Genomic DNA, 15,744 nt, shown 5'->3' with positions numbered 1-15,744 from the left:
ATGACATCCCCTACCTTTACCTTTATTCTACAAAAGTTCACCACATAATATCCTGTCCTGATGAGATGGGGTGTTTTTCAGGGTCAAAAGGGATGTCCGTTTATTGAATATGAAGGCTGATGGTTTTTTAATAGATATTAAATGAAAAACACTATCATCCTGTTGGTAGAGAAAAATCAGCAACCAATATTTACCAATCTTAATCCTCCTCCTTTGTTCTTCCAACCAAAAATCATCAGGGTACCATCTCATCTCAGACAGATCAGAGCTGGGCTCTAGCAGCGTGCGCTGCCTGATTGTCCTGTCAGTGTGAAGCGAGCCTCTCCACCCTACGCAGAATAGACCTGAGCTTCTGTCACTTGTCACTTCAGGGCTGCTATTACAAGAGATGAAAGAGCCAGACCACAGGCATAGTAAGCTCTCTCTATCTCTCTCTCTCTCTCTGTCTCTCGCTCGCTCACACACACACATATACACACACACAGACACACACATGCACGCACAGTCGCACACACACGCGCATACACACATCCACACACACATGTACGCACACACACGCACACGCACACACATACACGCACACACACACACACACACACACACACACATGCGTGCACGCACACACATACACTCACACACATAGCCCACTGAAGCCTGAGCCCAGTTGAGTACTCTCTAACTGCCATCCACCACAGTAATGATGGAGACTTCAGTGTTGCCTTGCCTAGCGCAAAAGTGTCTGTTGTTCCCATAGTTGTTGGCCTTCACCAATTCAAGAATTTAGGTGAATTAAGTGAATGTTGCAGATGCAGAGTTAAGAGCTCTGTGAAATGGTAAGTGGACTGCATTTACATTGCACTTTTCTACTCAAAGCACTCAAAGTGCTTTACAATTTCATGCCTCACATTTCTAAGGGGGGCGGAGGCTGCCATGCAAGGTGCCAACCTGCACCTCGGCGGCAGTTTGGGGCTCAGCATCTTACTCAAGGACACTTGAGGAGCCGGGCTCAAACCTACAACTAGATGACTTCTCTACCTCCTGACCTGAGCCACCACCGACCTCACCTGTTAAAGTTTAGTAATGATGGTTTGGAAGGCCAGTTATTTGGCAGACTGAGTTTCTTCTCAGTTGAATTTCTGGGTAACACAACACAACAACATAGGCAGAGGCAAGCTACAAAGATGCAGTACTTTTTTGTCAAACCAAACAGATCACAGAGTTGATAGTATGAGTATAGATTTACAAGCAATGTGGAGAAACTCTTCATTCCACAGGATTATTCCAAAAGCAAATGTGATCTGCTACAAATGTATGTGTGTGTGTGTGTGTTTCCTTCAGGGTGTTTCTACTAGGACGCCACTTGGAACAATTTAATCAGGTGCTTCCCGCGAGAGCTTTGGTGAATTATTTATAGGTGTTCATGATCTGGCCTCTGTGGTAATTAAGTTACGGCTGCTGCTAATTTGCAGTGTGATGAGATGGGCTCTCAGCAGATGATCCTGGGAGAATGTTAAGTGTCCGGTATGTTGTTTTGACAGACTTAATTACTGTTTCATTGGCACAGCCATAAATGGGACCCGCCTATGTACTTGCCACTGTGTAATGCTTCACCCATACATTCTAATGTGACACCAAAGGCAGGGGTCTATGTTTTCAAATTATGGGTGAAATATTACAATAAAGCAATGCATCACCTAACAAAACAACTAGGTTGTGAATAAATACATGGATTATACTTCACTGCATGCTTTTTTTGCAACATATTCTAATGAAACTAAAGATCATGCAAGCATGTAATGTGTGCCATAGATCATCGCATACTTGCAGGGAGCCTTAATCTGTCCTGGGTGTTTTTCTCATGGCAGTGTCTAAATGAATATGAGAGAGCATGTCTAAATGAATGAGAAACCAGTATGAGCTGGGAAATGAGCTGCCAAATGCCATTAACCCCAATTTAGGCCACTCTGGACTAAAAACCTAAACATGATAATGAAAACCCTCCCCAAATTCCAGCATGCTCTAATGCTTATTCATGTATTCATTCTCTGGTTCATTCATCCAGTACGGTTGCCGTGCCCCTCTCCCGCCCGGCTCCACCGGCCATAGCATCAGATGAGGAGGTGCACTCACGCATGTGAAGTGGCCTATAAACAGCAGCGGATTAATGAATCAGAATAGGCAGCGTGCAGGGCACTCACTGGTTCTTTCTCCATAGCTGCACCCCTTTTTACCACACACATATGCATATACACACACAGACACATGCCAACGCATGCGCACACACACACACACACACACACACACACACACACACACACACACACACACACACACACACAGACTCACACACACACACACAGACAGACACACGCAGTTAGTCAGGGAGCCTGAGACGTGGTGATTAATGCCCATTGCCCAGGCAGCCATTTCTGTATTTACACACCAGTGTGTATCAGGTCTTTGAAGTTTCTCCATCTTAATCAAAGACAGGGTGATTTTAGACTTCAAAAGCCACAGAGACTCTCTGAATGTGGCAAGGCCCTCTCCATTCCTCTTAAGTGTTTCTATTTGTTCTCTTCATCATCGCATGAATACCGGAATTAGGGAGCTTTTGATGCCCACTATAAAACCATGAGATAAGAGAGTCTCAAATACCATCAAAATACTATAATAAAGACACACATTATGTAATCATCTATATGAAAGGAAGGAAATGCACACACATGCACGCACACACACATGCACACATGCACACACACCCACACACACACACACACACACACACACACACCCACACACCCACACACGCACGCATGCATGCACGCACATACACACACACATACCCTACACACCTCTCTGTACCAGGTTGGATTTTTGGTTAGAGGGAAATGTCATTAGAGCAATGGAGTATTTTATACTGATTTAATTTTTCTCCCAGGATTGTAAGGGGAAACCCATCAGCCTTGAGCCAGACTGCAGTCTGCCATCCATCACTTACTGTTGCCTGTCTAAGTGATAAGCCTTAATCCACTTGTTTTCTGCAGTCGATAGATTAACGGTGGTCTAACACACACAAACACACACAAGCAGCAGGAGATGGATTTTCACACTCACACACCTCTGGGGAAAAGACATGGTAGGCCGACTATCCCCTTATACCTCATATGCAGACATACTGTAACCAGCATCTGTGGAAACACACTGCATGGAAATAAAGTAAAGTTTTTCAAGGGTAACTCATATACAGTACATAGCCCATGGGCCACACATATACATGTGTGAGCCACAGTGCTCATAGATCCTGAAAGCCATAGCCCGGTGCTCATGTCTTCAAAGCTTTGTGTGTGTGTGTGTGTCTGTGTGTGTGTGTGTGTGGGTGTGGGTGTGTGTGGGGTGGGTGTGGGTGTGGGTGTGTGTGTGTGTGTGAGTGTGTGTCTGTGTCTGTGTGTGAGTGTGTGTGCGTGTGTGTGTGTGTGTGTGTGTGTGTGTGTGTGTGTGTGTGTACCTGTGCGCTCTGTGCCTGCTGTGTGAGGGGGCATTGTTATCAGGTTAGCTGGGGGTGGGGTGTGGGTGTGGGGGTTGGGCAGAGCTGAGGGCAGCTGCTGTCACTGATGAAAAATGGCTCCATCAGTCCCAGGAGCCCCTGAGAAGTGGTGCTTTTGGATGCCCTGGAGAAGATAAGCAATAGAAAACACAGGGACACACAAAACAGAGGTGTGTGTATATATATGTGCGTGTGTGTGTGTGTGTGTGTGGAGCAAGGGTAGTAGTAGTGATGGTTGCTGTGTATGTGTGTGTGTGTGTGTGTGTGTGTGTGTGTGTGTGTGTCAAGTAGGGGTGGTGGTAGTGATGGTTGCTGTGTATGTGTGTGTGTGTGTGTTTGTGTGTGTGTATATATGTGTGTGTGTGTGTATGTGTGTGTACGTGTGTGTATGTTTGTGTGTATACATGTGTGTGTGTGTGTGTGTGAGTAGGGGTGGTGGTAGTGATAGTTGCTGTGTATGTGTGTGTGTTTGTGTGTGTGTATATGTGTGAGTGTATATGTTCTTTATGCATGTGTGTGCATATGTGTGTTGGTGTGTGCCCATTTGTGTTTCTTGTACCTGACAATGTGTGTGTCTGCATGTGTTTGAGTGTGTGTGTGTGTTTGTGTTTGTGTGAGAGACAGACTATAAGGTGGTAATGAACAAAGCCGTTGCTGGTCTCCCCTGGGGAAGTGATGGAGGAGTTGGGGATTGGGGTGATGGGCTGGGCAGAGAAGAAGAGAGGAGGGGTAGGAGGGGGAAGAGGGGGGATTGGAGATGCAGAGTAGGCATCATTTGCATGGCGCATAATCTCCAAGGCTCTGCCATGCAAATGCCTCATAAATGGGATATCGAGGTGGCTTTGCAGCCTGTCAAGGGCACAAATTTATCCACAGGGCTGCCCTGCCAGCCGCCTGCCCTGAATCACTTTCAATTAGATGCCACTTCCAATGGAGAACGACTGATTTAGAGATATGGAGAGAGAGAAAGAGAATGAGAGAGATGGAGAGAGAAAGAGATAGAAAGGAACACATCCACCCATATCATCTGAAATTCAGCACATCACCATCTCTCTCTCTCTCTCCCTCTCTCTCTCTCTCCGTTTCTCTCTCAGATCTCTGGTATTGCTCCTTTTTAGGAATGCCATTTGCGGTGGCATTTTCTGTTATGACTTCTTTGCTCAGCCATTATAAAGTTATTGAGATAGTGATAATGTCATGAATGTGTGAACTGGTTTATGATTGCCAAAGGGACAAAAATATAACACAAAGGAAATTTTGATGTAATCATAATAACACAATATTAATATCTTGAGGGCATCACAAACCATATTGACTTATAAAACACTTAAAAAAAATATATCTTGCTGTGAGTGCATTGTTGAGGCATTCAAAAGGATATATACATACACACACGTATAGAAAAGGGTTTTTATGAGATAACCTTGAGAGTAAGCCAACACACCTGGAGTCACACAGACAGACGGACAGACAGACAGACAGACAGACACTCACTCACTCACTCACTCACTCTCTCACACACACACACACACACACACACACACAATTTCCTAATGTGTGTGTTATCGCTATAGCTCAGCGGTGTGTTCGGCATGATTGCTCACATTGTAGCTCTCCAATGGCCATGATTGCTGTGCTCACACTGTACATTTGCACAGCTCACTCTGGAAGACACTTGACAAAAATTATATCTGGGTGTTTTATGCAAGCATTGCGAACATGCTCAACACAAAAGAACTTGTTGGTAGTGTTCTTCAAATGCGCTTGTCTTTCCTCATAAGTCTTCCTCCACTTTGTATTCAGAGGTGAAGCATGAACTCTGCCTACCATCCGTACACAACGTTGTATCTCCTCCAACCACGACGGCCCCTGTGCACCACCACCACCAGGGTTGTGCACAATTCATATTGCAATTATGCTTCCTGTTTGCTACCTCAATTGAAATGCAAGTGAAATTCAAGAATTGAATTGGAATTTAAGAGCCAGTTTCAATTCAAATCTGGAATTGTGCACAAGCCTGCTCTCCACCACCCTCTCCACCACCCTCTCACCCCTCTCCCTATAAATAGCCACACCACGTCTCAGCCTCTGCTGCGGAGGCTCAGGCGACTGCTTGGCATTTGCAGAGTGGCGTGGCGTGGAGGAGGACGTTCGTGGTCACCTCTGCAAGAGTGCAAGCCGCCGAACAGAGGCCCTCCTCTCCTGCCGCTTGCTTCAAGGCGTCCTACTACTGCGGGGAACATTCCTCCCACAAATTCCCATTAAACAACCCAGCAGGTGGAGGGGCAGCTCGGGTGGTGGTGCAGATGAAACATTTCTTGTGGTGTAGGAAGAAAGGAGGGATGGGAGTGGAGGGGTGGGGAATGGGATGGAAAGAGAGAGAGAGGGGGAGAGGGAGGAGTGCAAGCAAGATCAGTCTGGTGTGAGAGACGTAATTGAAAATGTCAAAGCAAGGTAGGAGTGATGGCCAGGAACGTCCCAGTTTTGCATGGATCCACCTGAGTCTCTCACTCTCTCTCTCTCTCTCTCTCTCTCTGTACATTTAATTTCCTTTTGTTCTTAATCTGCCTCCCTTGTTACACACACCGCCTTTCAATTTATTGTGTGTTCAGGTCTTCTCTGTCACTTCTCATTTGACCCCCCTCATGGCTCTCCTCTGTAGCATCTCTCTCCTACACAGCTTTCCTCTGTTTCTCCATGTGCTGTGCGGCGGCCCATAGGCAGGAGCCACTCACACACACACACACACACACACAATCACTCACTCACTCACTCACTCACTCACTCACTCTCTCTCACACACACACACACACCACACACACACAGACACACTCACTCTTCACTCACACACACACACACACACACACACATATCTCCCTCAGGTTTCTTTTTCAACCGACATATTGCCTGTGCGTTAGTGTTAGCAACACAGAGAGGGGGAGGTGAAGAAGGGATGGAGAGGAAAGGGGGAGAAGGAGAAAAGGTTTGTTTGAGAATTATTATTTTCATATTAGCAGTTAAAGGATTGTGCCATTTTTAATCCCTCACTGGAAGCACAAACAACAGGTTGTCATGCATGTAAGACCAGCAGGGCTGGAATAACTGCCTGCTTGAAATAGTATTTCATTATGCAGACTGCATGTCATACAGAATTGCAGGCCTGAATTAAGAGCCAGCTATTTCAATGTGCGATTTAGCAAACCCACTGTGATGGAACTCAGCTCGCTGTGAACGACAAACTGTTTTTGCCTTCTCATCTGTCTTCTCATTTGTTTATAATTATGCACCCATGCTGTTCATGTGCATATTTCATAATGTGGGGGCTGGTGGGGGCTGGTGGTGGTTTGGTGGTTGGTGGTGGTATGGACCCAGGCTGGCTGGGAATGAGGTGATTGGATCATGGTTGGCAGAGATTGAATATTATAAGGTCACTTTCACCCATAAATTATGGGACTTCCATTACTGTAAGCCCAATACCTGTTAGCGGGAACTCCTGTATGTGCAACTTCCCTTATTGGAAAGATGCTGTAGGTATGTTCTCCCAGTGCTGTGAGATTCAGATGCATTAATAAATAACATGAATAACACATTATCTGAGTGAAATGTAATGCTCATGGATAGATGATATATATATAGATGATATATTTATACATATTGTATAAATATGGAGAGAAAAGCTCCGCTACGCACTGATGCTAATAACTACTTTATCAGTCCCTAATGTGACAATCACATAGGTTCACCTGTTCTGCTGCTTAAAATGCTATGACATTGCTCATTTGAGACTGTGAGGAAGGAGGAGAGAAGAGAAAGGGACAGAGAGCAGGGAGAGAGGGAGAGAAAGAGAGAGAGAGAGAAACTGTGATGATATTGGCTGTTGGTAAAGGCACAACCCAGATAAGTAATAATGGGGAGAGCAGGGGAGATACAGAGTGTTGCCTCAGTTACTCCACACCCTTTAGGAGCTCTCTGCAGGCAACAGTGTGTATGTGTGTGTGTGTGTGTGTGTGTGTCTATGGAAGCACACTCCTGAACCAACTATACCTCTTTCTCTCTTTCATGTTCTTTCTTTCTTTCTCTCTCTCTCTCTCTCTCTCTCTCTCTCTCTCTCACTCGCGCTTTCATTTACTTACACACATTCCTTTGTTTGGTGAAATCTGCAGTTTCAGTCAGTGATGTGACCTACCTGAGTTCTGCTGTTCGCCCGGTCATCCGCATGGTCATATTTGCTGTGGTCACTGGTTTTGAAGACACCTGAAGGTAATTCCATATCCTGGAAGAACAACCATGAATCAGAGTGTGCTTTTTGTTTGTGACAATAGAGAAAAGGACAGAGAATTCTAATCGGTGCCATTCATAAAAGTTAAAAAAAGCACATCATGCACTTGTCCTAGTTCGATCGGTACGCTCAGGTGCAAACAACAACCATTTCACACAAGTACCTAAGTGATTTCAGAAAGTGATTTAGGCCTGTGAAAGCTTTTACCAGTGCTGTGACAGTTAAATGGGAGGATGACGCATGAATTCACAAACATGTTAGATGGTGCATTCATTGATTGTTTGCGGGAGGTAGGAGTTTACAGCTTAAGATAGCAGCCTTGTGTCCATCCTTCACAGGTATTAGCTGTGAACTTTGAACAACATTTGTCTGTCGCTCAATCCTTTCTCTTTCTCTCTTTTGTATTCCCTCCTGTCCTTCATTTCAGCTCCCCCCGCCTCAGCCCAACACCCCCTACATACACCCCAGTCTCTCAATCCCGCCCCAATCTTCAGTGGAATTGTTGAGGTCCTGCACATGACAATGATTTCCATCAGGGCTTGGATGGAACCTTGCGGTTGCCGGGGCAACCTGCATTTGCCTGGGTGCTTTTTTTGCATATTGCTGCAAATTTATTTTCTTTTCGTTTTTTTCTCTCTCGTTTTTTCTCATTTTCCATCAGTGGGGGGGGGGGGGGAGGGGGGAGGGGGAGTCAGGCGTGAGACGGTCATGTGCGTGTAAACAGGCACGTGGAGACAGAGGCACAGGACACAATACAGATGGAGGGGGGGGGGTGGTGGTGGGGCTGGTGCTGGTGGTGGTGGGTGGTGGTGGTGGTGGGGGGGCTGGTGGTGGGGGGCTGGGAAGGGAAGGAGAGGTGAGTGGATGGAAGTGGTTGGCGTCCTGATGGGCTTAATGATAGCACTGGACCCTGGTATATACCCATGAGCATGAATGCACCTGGGGGAATGCACCTGGGGGAATGCAAAATGTCCATAACTTCTTTCCCATACTTTTTCTAGACCTAGAAACTGTTCAACTCAAATTACATACTTTTTGTACCGCAGGAATCCTGCCATCAGCGCAACCCAATCTATTTGAAATGTGGACGACGTGAGGTAATCAATCCAGCTGCACTTCTGTGACACACACACTTAAGTATGCTTGGCCATTCTGTGAGTGCGAAATACATTAGGGCTATTAAAGGTATTCATGAGAAGATTATAGTGCTGAATGGTGTGCACAGTAATAACTGTCATCAGGTGCTAAAGCAGAGCAATGCCAATTTATTTATATAGCATATTTAAAAAATAACACTAGTTGACCAAAGTGCTGTAAAAAAATAAAAAATAAAATAAAGTAAAGTTAAGAAATAAAAATAGAATGTAGAATAGAAAGAAATATATAAGTAAATAAATGTTAAGAAATGTAAAATGGAGGGATGGGTTGGGATAAGTTGTAGAACAGCTTATGTAGAATTACATTAATTTGTTTTCCAAGGTACTTTTATCCAAAGTGTCATGTCAAGAGGTAGATTTACTGTTCAGGCACTTGCACAATTAAAGGGAAGCGTTTCACAAAATGTGTGACAGGCTCAATTCCTCACACACGCTTCATATGCAGCAGGCGGCAGGTGGGAAAGGTGCAAGTGCACAAACAGGGCATAAGAAAACTTGTAAGATCAGATCTCAAAATATCAAAATATCCTTTAAAGGAATTTACCGGAGGGTTGCCGGTTTGAACCCCGACCAGTAGGCACGGCTGAAGTGCCCTTGAGCAAGGCACCTAACCCCTCACTGCTCCCCGAGCGCCACTGTTGTTGCAGGCAGCTCACTGTGCCGGGATTAGTGTGTGCTTCACCTCACTGTGTGTTCACTGTGTGCTGAGTGTGTTTCACTAATTCACGGATTGGGATAAATGCAGAGACCAAATTTCCCTCACAGGATCAAAAGAGTATATATACTATTTTTATATATATATACTATTAATACATACTCATACACTTATACAGAATGTTCTACAGAATGTTTTACAGACTGAGAATCTGGTTCTCTACCGTCCGTCACCGTCCTTCTACCTGACTTGACCATTCACCTCTTTGAAGGAGTGCTGGAGGAGAGGTGTGGTGGTGGGACAGCAGGGGAGAGCTGGGGGGGCAGTGTCCACTGGAGTGAGTCAGGTGCCCTTCCATACTTGTCAGTCCCCTAGCCACACCACCTTGCCTTCTCTCTCTCTCTCTCTCTCTCTCTCTCTCTCTCTCTCTCTCTCTCTCTCTCTCTCTGGGTGTGGACACCAGTCAGAGTGCAGTGGAGGGGAAAATGCATTTCTTATGACCTGATTATACCATTAGGCTTGGTTCCAGGAGCCAGCGCTTGCTGAAGGCCCCACATCAGCAGTTCTGCCACGGCAGAGAAGCACTGGAGCCTCAACACATGGAGATTGGACACCACCCCCTCCACCTCTGACAAAGACACACACACACACACACACACACACACACACACCCTCTCCACCTCTGACTTGCACACACACACACACACACACACACACACACACACACACACACACACACACACACACACACACACACCCTCTCCACCTCTGACTTGCACACACACAAACACACACACACACACACACACACCACACACACACACACACACACACACACACACACACACACACCATCCCACTCCAAAAGAAATACACTCTGGCTCTGGCAATATGTCTGAAAGACACAGTGAATTGCTTTAGTGCCCCCTCCTGTCACCATGAACATTTTCACCACACACACACACACACACACGCACACACACGCACACGCGCACACACACACACACACACACACACACACACACACACACGCACACACAGCTCTAGCTCTCTGCACCGAAGCCTTTTTACAGGTATCCTCCATTCATGGCAGTGCTGTGCTGGGATGCCTGGCTGCTCCCAAATGAGTTCCACCTGATTGAATACATCAAACAATCTTCAGAATCCATTTCAGTCTAAGAAGAGGATGGGTGGAGTAAAGACTGTTTAAAAGATGTTCTCTGACACAAAGGCACACACACACACACACACACACACACGCACACCCGCAGGCACACACATGCACACACACACACACACATACACATACATACACCTCCTTTTGCCTCTGATGGGATTAGCTCTGTGTGTTGGAGTTCAATTTGAAAATGTTGATGCAGCTGCTCTCTTGAGTAGTTTTATAATTACGATGCTGCCCTCCAGACCCAAATGAGCTGGGTGGTGAAGCAATTTAGTCCATTTGGCCAAGTGAAAAAAAAACTCCCTCCTTCCAAAGGACAACGGTGATAATGTACTGTTTTTACACTGGGAAAATGCTGAATGTCCTAAAATGGCGTTCCCTATGAAGAAGGGAGGTGGACATGGAGGATGGACACACTGAGGCTCCATCAACACTATTCTGTTTTTGTTTGAATCCGAAAGACTTTTGTTAAGTTTTCGCCTCTCATCTACTACTCGAGCTCCTGAAACGTAACGATTTAAAAATGCTGTCGGCCTCATTTTCACTTAAGGTGAAAAAGGTTTTTTAATCCATAAAAAAACATCTGAAAACAATGATGTAGAAACCCATGACACCGTCCTGAGTCAAGAAACATTCTGATGTTTCTTGACTCTCCATGACTCACAACTTCCACTAGTAGCCTGCCAGCGGTGACAACTTTCTAGCTGTCTTTGGTAGCATCTGCAGTGCAGTTACATTCTGCATTTTACATGGCCATGGAGGAGAGGCAGGCTGAGAGGAGGTGGCCATGGAGGAGAGACAGGCTGAGAGGAGGTGGCCATGGAGGATGGCTGAGAGGAGGTGGCCATGGAGGAGAGACAGGCTGAGAGGAGGTGGCCATGGAGGAGAGACAGGCTGAGCAGGTGGTTGTATGGGGCTGCTCTGCTGTAGTAAATCTACACAAGCCTGTCTCATGTGATAAATGACAGGGGAGAGGGGTGTAAATGGACCTAATTAACTCCAGCAGGCTGACAGTAAGCCTGCCTGTCACATCCCGGACAGGACCGTAACAGAGCCTAGACTCCACAGCTAATTACTACTTAATGGCATCACAACAAGAGATGCTCACACAGAGATTGCCCTCATTTGCAAGGATTCTTATGATACTATCAACGGTTAATTTATCAAAATGAAAATCTTATGAACATCCCTATACCTTCAGAAATGTCATTAAATGTTTTATGCCTGGGGTTGCATACTGTTAATTATATTTAATGATCCATGAGGCAACTGGGAAATTCAAGCTAATATGAAAAAACTTAAGATAGAATTAAGAAGCAGAACTCTATGAGTAAACTCATACACAGACACATGATGTGTTGGATGTTTTGAGAAAGGTCTCACCATTCTGAAAGTAATTTGGTGTCTACAGAAATAAGTTATTACTGAGCAAAACAACTACAGTAGAGTTGAGCAGATACATCATGCTTTGGACTGAGGGCTCAGGACTGAGTTAGGCCAAGGAACGTAGGTGTTCTAGAAAATTCTGGCATTGGCATTTCAGGTTTCTGCCAGCTTCTCAAAACGTTAAGGTGCTGTCTGCATACCAGCAGCCTGAACTGCACAGGAAGTAATTGCTCAGTAATTAAACAGCACTGCTATTACTAAACCTTATAATTAATATCTCAGTTCAGACAAAGGCATTTACTCAAAACCCCCATGGAGTCCTCCATGTTTGAATGTGTATGAAATATTTATCCACAGAAGTCATTTATGCCAGAGACTACCTCTAAATTCTCCCATTTGCAAGCACTCAAAACGCTTCACAGTAGCAAACAGGATGAATCATTTAGAGAACATTCGGGACCAGTGCACCACAGCGACAGAGGACATCCATCAGAGTTTTTAATTCATGTGATTTTCAAATAATACTACAATCTGGGGCCATGAATATATGTATGTACAGTATATATGTATGTATATATGTAAATGTATCTTCTCCATCTCTCTCTCCCTCCATCTCTGACCACCTATGCATTCTTCCCTCTCTTCTCCTCTGCTTTGAGCTTGGCTGGGTGCCAGTGGTCCTTCCTGCCTCCGAACCCTACAGTACATCATGGCAGACACCCCCAGATCCCTCTCCTGCACCCCTAGAGCCTTCTACCTCCTGCCCACATTCAACCTCCCCAACCAGATCTGTGAAGGAGAACCCCTCCCACATGGTCCTGAACAGGGGGACCACATGCGTCCTCTGGTCTGTCAAGACAAGGGACAGGAGCACTGGACCTCAAACTTCTGCGTCTCCCAGCATGGTTCTGCACTAATCACACAGCCTGATTTACAAGAGAGAGAGAGAGAGAGAGAGAGAGATGCCAGTCTGTTGGCAGACATGCCAGTTGTAGCTCCTCCCCAAAACGCTCCCCTCATTCCATTGCATCAGCCTTCCCATGAACCATCAGACCTGCCCAAACAGACATGATCATACACACACGCACGAGACTTAACTACCAAAACACATGCATCGTGACTTTAGATTGCTACGCGCAATTGGTCTACGCACACCCACACAGATCGTTGATTGGCGTAATTACTCACAGTCATTAGCCTCAGGCAAAACCATCTCATCAGGATACTTCAGGAAGCCCTCTGTCCCTCTGTTGTAAACTCTCTCTCACACACACACACGTGCTCTCTCCTGATTTCCCACACTACTGCTTTCTAGAGGTGTGACAGCTCTGTGTGTCTATGCAAAGAGAATGCATGACGTGAATTCCCTCTCTTCCTATGTCTGCCTCTCTCTCTCTCTCTCTCTCTCTCTCACACACATACTAGTCCAAGACCAGAAAGAGAATCCCCCACCCATCCAGACTGACACACACACACACAACCTTCCCCACCACACCTTTGTTCTGTTACTGCGACGGCAACCTCTGTTCTCAGACCCAACTTTTTTATGCACCCCCATCCCTCCATCGCTGCCAACACCATCGCTTTCCAGAAAAATGCCCTGATTGTCTGACTCAAACACTTGCCATCAACCTCCCCCCACCCCCAACACACACACACACACACTCCAACCTCCCCCCCAGCCTCAACACACACACACTCCACCCCCAACCCCAACACACACACACCTCCAACCTCCCAACCTCCAACACACACACCTCCAACCTCCCAACCTCCAACACACACACCTCCAACCTCCCCCCCCCCCCAACACACACACACTCCAACCCCCATCATCTCCTCTGCTCTGATTACAATCCGCAGCTGTTTTTTTTTTTTTTTTTTTTTTAATCAAGGCTGGGTTCATTTGCATACGTGTTGCTGCTGCTGCCGCCTTCCTCCTCCCCTTGCATGTCTGAGCGCTTGGCACGGTGCCAGGAGAGGCAGAGGACGGAGGAGCGCGGGGAGTTATGAGGTCGGATCCAACATGGAGGAGGAGACGGGGGGCTTGGGTCGGGAAGGAGAGAAAGTGGGTTGCGACAAGATGGCTGCAAATGAGGAGAAATGAAACAAACAAAAACAAACAAAACAAAAAAAATGAGGAGAAGACAAAAATGAGCAGATGGGGGAGAGGGCATTTGGACAAATGGGTGGACACGACTGGTCGATGAGAGGGACACAGGGCAGGGGAAGGGGGGGACGCAGAGATGGCAGGAGTCGCCACCGCTTGGCATTCACGTGGGCACTCTGACCAGCCGATGCCCCAGACAATAAGGGGGCTTTTAGACACACCGGGGGAAAACTATGGGAAGCACTGCCGCAAGCACGCAATCCGACTACTACGCACGACAACACTGTTATATAATGCTTCGCTAATTAGTTACCATGGCGATATGCAGATTACTGGGGCGGCGTCATAATGGAGATATTTCATTGTCTCGAGGGAAGGAGGGGTCGTTTCCGCTCTCAAATGGAGGGTTAGTTAATTGTCGCCCTGAACCAATCAAAATGTAATGAATGAATATGCACCCATATATTAAGCAATCAATCATTGTTTACAGACAGATGGATATTGTCTTCCAGCTCTAACCCCCCATCCACACCAATATTTAGTCGTCAGCAAACGCTTTGCCTTTGTCACTTACACTTAAGTACTTTAATCATAAACATAAATTGTGGTGCTGTGCTTCGCTATCAAAAAGCTAGTGTGGCGAAGACCTTACACCAGCCACAATCCTTGACAGCGCACAGATTCAGTCTAACAGCGTGCAGTAATATCTAAGCTCATTCAGTTAAATCCTGAAGGTCAGTAGACTGCAGTGAGGACTAACTTGTTCTCACACACACAGCACATGGAACAGTGTGGCCAGTGTGTTGTAATTACACAGGAGGGTGAAGCAGACGGACATCACAGGGAATTTGAGCTCAAGCTTCGACTTAACACATGTCCGGATTTCTCCAGGGAGAAGGAGCCATGTTCTCAAGAAAGCGGATTAAACTAAGTCTCTCTTTCTCTCACTCTCTGAGTCTCGCCCAAGAGTTTTCACCAACCAATTCATTTTGTTATTAAACACCAGAACATGCTGTAAGGAAACATCCCAGATTAGTGGTTTGATTGTGATCGCACACATGATGGGAATTCCACAATCCAAGGGCAAATGACACCAAATGGCACCCAGGTGAAGAGCTGTAGGAAATGAACAAGCCACACTGCCACATCAACACACGGACCTTGACTTTACAGGCCTGAGAGCACACCACTGGAACAAACCACCGGCTGAAATACCAACCTTGGATGGGAAGCCGCTTCTGAGAGGAAAAGCTGACGTGTTATTGTCCTCAACGGTGAAGTAATTTCAAAGAAGCAGCCTGAAAGGAGTTTCACAGTCAAGTATTAAGCTGCGTAGTCCACTGCCAGCAACAGATGTCTGTAACCTGGGTGCCAATTCCTCAGGCATCATCAGATGGAAGGTCATGGAGGTCAAGCTTTGATGTTCAGATGGC

The 15,744-nt window shown here is 46.1% G+C and overlaps 1 long non-coding RNA gene across 1 annotated transcript in view; it reads right to left on the bottom strand.

Annotated features, from left to right (window-relative positions):
- LOC125296838 overlaps positions 1 to 13,563 on the bottom strand; it is a 38,697-nt gene extending 25,134 nt beyond the window's left edge. The window contains exons 1-2 of the long non-coding RNA XR_007193866.1: positions 13,390 to 13,563; positions 7,731 to 7,817 (exon numbers count right to left, since the gene is read on the bottom strand). This is a non-coding gene — a long non-coding RNA (uncharacterized LOC125296838). The remainder of the gene's footprint in view (positions 1 to 7,730; positions 7,818 to 13,389) is intronic.
- Positions 13,564 to 15,744: the final 2,181 nt, after the last annotated feature.

The sequence above is a fragment of the Alosa alosa genome, chromosome 6 (assembly GCF_017589495.1).
Source record: "Alosa alosa isolate M-15738 ecotype Scorff River chromosome 6, AALO_Geno_1.1, whole genome shotgun sequence".
NCBI classification, from domain to species: domain Eukaryota; kingdom Metazoa; phylum Chordata; class Actinopteri; order Clupeiformes; family Clupeidae; genus Alosa; species Alosa alosa.
The sequence above is the reverse complement of the archived record's forward strand: the minus strand, read 5'-3'. Positions and strand labels throughout refer to the sequence as shown.